Source organism: Nelumbo lutea, chromosome 1 (genome assembly GCF_056320005.1).
Source record: "Nelumbo lutea isolate HS-2025 chromosome 1, American lotus-T2T, whole genome shotgun sequence".
In the NCBI taxonomy this organism is placed as follows: Eukaryota; Viridiplantae; Streptophyta; class Magnoliopsida; order Proteales; family Nelumbonaceae; genus Nelumbo; species Nelumbo lutea.
Window position 1 is genome coordinate 131,126,300 of NC_142684.1, and position 5,069 is coordinate 131,131,368.

The following is a 5,069-nucleotide window of genomic DNA, read 5'->3' on the forward strand; positions in this document are numbered from 1 at the left end:
GTAACCCATCATCCGAAGACAATGGTCATGAACTTGTTGGCCCTTGGACATTTGAGTGGTCATGAACTGCTTCAAGACCTTTTGCCGAGTAGAACGATTATGGTCTTCATACATCGTCCTCAGGCTGTCCAATATGTCCTTGGTAAGTTTGATCTGATCGAACTGTATCTGTATTGGGTTGTCCAAGGAGGCGATGATGTAATACCGGGCTAGGGAGTTTTTCTCCTCCCATTCCTTGTAGTCTCTCCTTCGGGCCTCAGAAGCCCTGTCACCCGGACGCTCCGGGGCAGGATTCTTTGCCACTTTGTCCAGCTTTTCTGAAGCTAGGACCAGCATAAGGTTCCTGTACCAGTCGGCGTAGTTTGGGCCCTTAAGCTTGTTGTCATCAAGAAGCTTTGCAAAAGATCCGTTTGCCATTTTCTGATAAAAGAGCAAACATCAGTCCACAACCTAATTTGATTCATGTTCATTTCATAGATATGGATTTTAATCTATGATCCATTTCCATTTATTCATCTCTAAGATTTCCCTCCTTTCTCAGTGACGGAGACTACGAGTTGTCTCTGGAAATGTGGGAAATCACATAGGGTGCATGGAGCCAACTGTTTCAGCTGCATAACCCCACCACCTTTCTGTGAAGGATCATATCCACTCATCATATGAGTTTTCCCTTTGTCCTCTGTCAGACAAGGTTCAGAGTCGTTTTCAGGTAAACCTTTCTGTCCAGTGCGTGCTTACCCATCATATTTGTGAACACCAAGGTACCGTGAGAGAGTTCCCATTTTCTGGTGAAACCCCTCCCACATCGGTCTATGACGCCCCTATCATCTTATGAAACACTCAAACAAGCCCAACAGCAAATGGATAGCCCATTTTCTGGTGTGTTTCCTCATTACTAAAGGACCCATCCTTATGCTAATGATGGAAGGCCTTTAAAGAGTTCATCATATGAATCTCCCTATCACTTGCACTTATATTAGTTGGAGGGAACAGATTACGCCCTAGTTTAATTTAGGTCAAACCAAAGTGGCTCCCACTGACTTTCATAAAGCCAGATTTCGGTGGGCCTTAAATCGGCTAGGGTTTCGCACGTAACCTCTTGATGAGGGGTGGGGCCCACCACTGAGGGAGGTCATCCAATGACCAAAAGGGACACCATGGCAATGATGTGCATTCAACCATGGTGTGTGCAAGAGCCACTGTCGAATGGGCATGGGCCAAGTACTTATGGCCCATGTACGCAACCCACTGACTTTCATAAAGCCAGATTTTGGTGGGCCTTAAATCCGCTAGGGTTCTACACGTAACCTCTTGATGAGGGGTGGGGCCCACCACTGAGGGAGGTCATCCAATGACCAAAAGGGACACCATGGCAATGATGTGCATTCAACCATGGTGTGTGCAAGAGCCACTATCGAATGGGCATGGGCCAAGTACTTATGGCCCATGTACGCAGCACATCACACATCCATACATCTCATGCAGGGATAAATTGATCCAATCAATTAATTATCTATAAGGCCCATTGGAAGCCCGTTAAAATTCCATAATATTAACCATTAATATTATCTAGGTATATGGACTGGATTAGGGTTACCCAGTTCGGCCCATATAGCTTTATCCTTTTAAAATGGGCTTTTGCAGTTTTAACTATTTAAAACTGGGCCTTTACAGGTTGGGCCAAATTAACTATTTAATCAAATATCAATCCTCAGGCCCATTTGTAGAAAAAAATAGGGCTGACTTTCAGCCTTGATTAAACCTTAGATTTGGTCCAAACAGTTTGAACCAATCTTGGTTCGAATGGGTCTAGGGTTTGATTTTTAATTAAATCCTTAATTCAAGAAAATAATATGAAATTAAATAACTGATAAAAGAAAAACAAAAATCAGTTAATCAGGGCTATTCGCACACTCCATCCTACAAAACAGAGGTTAGATCACAGATTACAGTTTCTCAAACTGCAAATTGCAGATATCGAATCTCCCATCTGCGAAATCTCCTTCTCCGCGCCGCCATCTTCGATCCAAAATTAAAAATAAATAAAAATCCTATTTCTATTAATTATTACATTATATCGAATGCCTATACATTGAGTCTAAAAATAAAAAAAAAAATTATTTACAGACCAAATGTAATAAATAAATTCAATAAACTACAAATCTTGCAGTTCTCCCTGCGCAAACCAAGAATTCGATCTCCTCTTGTACGAACAACCCATAAATCAAGAAAATTATAAAGAACTATTCTAAATAATAATTAGATTTATTTAAAATTAATTTCAGATTATTTGCCCATCTGTTTTGGGAACAAATTTCCCAAAACCAATATCTGCGCAAATTGGGTAGAACGCCTTCTCCCTATTTGCGCTGGTTCAGATCTGAAGTAGAATGGTTCAAGATTTGAACCATGGCTTTGATACCACTGAAGGGATAGGAAATCCATCATATGGTCGCCCAAAGATTGCGGAATAAAGGGGGCGAATTTCAAAAATTTTTCTCTCCCTTCAACTGGGAATCGAATTCCCTATTTACAAAATCATATTTTCAAGGATCATTCTTGAACCATAAACTAATCCAGATCTGAACCAAAAGTAGGAGATAGAGATAATACCTGATACAGAGAAATAATATCTCTCAATTGAGGTGTTCACGCCCAAGGTAGGATCCAAAATCTACTCCCATTGAAGATGGAGCAGTGTAGGGTGGAGCGGAATCAACAGTGTTCTTCCCAAGAACTTGATCCTTCCTAAGAATCACCTGGACGGCTTGTGAATACAACTCCTACCAATCTTTTCTCCAAAAGATTGGAATCAAAATCCAATCTTGATTTCTCCCAAAGAATGGAGATCGAACTGCTATAGGCGGCTAGAGAGTATTTGCAAGGTGCAGAATTCTCTCTTCTGTGATCTCAGCTCTGAAGACAAGACTGTTGTTGGTGATTGTGGCAACAATCTTGTCTTAATAGCTGAGATCACAGAAGAGAGAATTCTGCACCTTAGGAGTTGCTAACCCAAATCATATCTGGACTAGAAGTCCCTTTAAGATAAGGGATAATCCTTATCTTATCTGCAGATTAGATCAGCTAGCTCCTAATCTAATTATGAAGTTTCCAAATCTAAATCTCATTTAGATCTTGGACTCTCTAAGTGGATAGGGTGTGGGCCCAATCCTATAAGCTAATCTTATCTTAGAATTCACCCTTTAAAGACTAATCAAATTAGCCTAGTTCGAAATGGGCTTAAGGCCCATTTAGGGTTATGTATTCATTAAGCCTTCCAAACTACTGCCCAGTTGGGCTTCCTTGTATGGCGTGGGACCCAAACATTGATCTACACATCAACCACATGGGTTCAGCCAAGCCTATGTTACAAGGCCTGGCCGAATACACTGTTATGGACAGTGCATCCCCTGAAACCCATCAGATGGGCTCTATGGGCCCAACACTTACCCTAAGTGGTCCCTGGGCCAAACCACCTTGTAACACCTAGGGACTGTGGGCAGATGCAAGATTAGCCCATCAGGTATTATCCTCAATGGTCTTACACTTAACCTCTCAACCCATAATGATCATACACTGCCCGACAAGAGAGGACCTCTCCCTCGGCTGCAAGGAACAGTGTTGCACTCTCTCAAGTATGGATCCCGGGAATTAAAACCTTTTGCAAATCATTTCGAAACCATAATTTATATACTTTTATATCTCATATAAAATATATTTTGCAAAACAAATCTCAGCGATTGAAATCGGCTACCGACAGTCTTGGTTTCCATCAGTGAGAGTGCATCCCCGATCATTACCTTTCTCCGACAAAGGGGCTGATCCTATCACTATGATCAACCATTCAGATGAATTCTCAGACTGTCCCAACATACCCAGGTTTTGACCCCCGCTAAGGATCTCCCTGATTGGTACATCAAAGACAGCCCAATCTGACACCTAGTGCAGTATCATAATCGAGTTTAGGGGTCGGGTGTAACTTTCCAGTTTTGCCCATCAATCTCCAAGGTCCAGGGTAATAGTAGAAATCTGGTCCAGTTCAAAGATTCAATTAATCCCACACTGTATGTGCCTAGGGTCTCACCCCGGTAGCTGAGAGAAGCCACCCCAACCGACTTGGTGGCACCACAGTGTCAGCTTTCTCAGGATAGGTCTCCCTAGACCAACCCACTGGCTATGAACATTCTAAACTAACACAAGTCTCATTAAGTGTCCAGTTTAAGGGTATTACACAGAAACATATCAAAGGAACATGAATCAAATATGCACTTTTATTCATTTACAATAAACTCATAAAGTACATCATTTTGATTGAAGCTAAGGGCATACAAAACTGTCTAACAAGATCGCTCTCCTAAAGCTGAAGCTTGTCGAAAGCGGGCTTAAAGAGTTTGTCTACCGAACTACCAGAGTCAACAAGGACGTGCTTCACCTCGAAATCATTGATTCTTATCTTTATGACAAGCGCGTCATTGTGGGGGTACTGGACTCCGCGAGCGTCATCCTCAATGAAGAAGATTGGTTCCTCTGTCTTTGGTCACTTCGGGGGGTTCTACTCTTCTCTTTTGATCTCGCGAGCCGAGGTCCTTGTCGTGGTTGAGGTGCAGTCCGCAACGATCGACCCGCTGGTGATCATTTGGATTGTTCCCCGAACTGGCCTCTCTTCGGGTGGCTGCCTCTATGGCTGCTCACTTTGCTTGTGGTTGGACTCTGGAGTGTTTTTGCCTTGCTCCACCTGCCGCCCTGTTTTATTATCATTTTGTACAAAATTTCTTAAATATCCGCGATGGATGAGTTCTTCTATCTCATCGCGGAGGTTTTTACAACTTTCGGTACTATGACCATGATGTTTATGAAAATGACAATACAATTTTTTATTTATAACATTCGGATCTCCTCTCAGCTGAGGTGGCCACTTCACGTACGGCGCGTCCTTGGTCGCCATGAGGATCTCAGCTTGCTTCATGTTCAATGGCGTGTAGTTCGGCCTGTCGACTGGAGGAGCTCGGAAAGACTGGTTTGGCCTTCCTCCCCGAGCTGGTTCTTTCTTCTTCTTGATGTCCCCATGG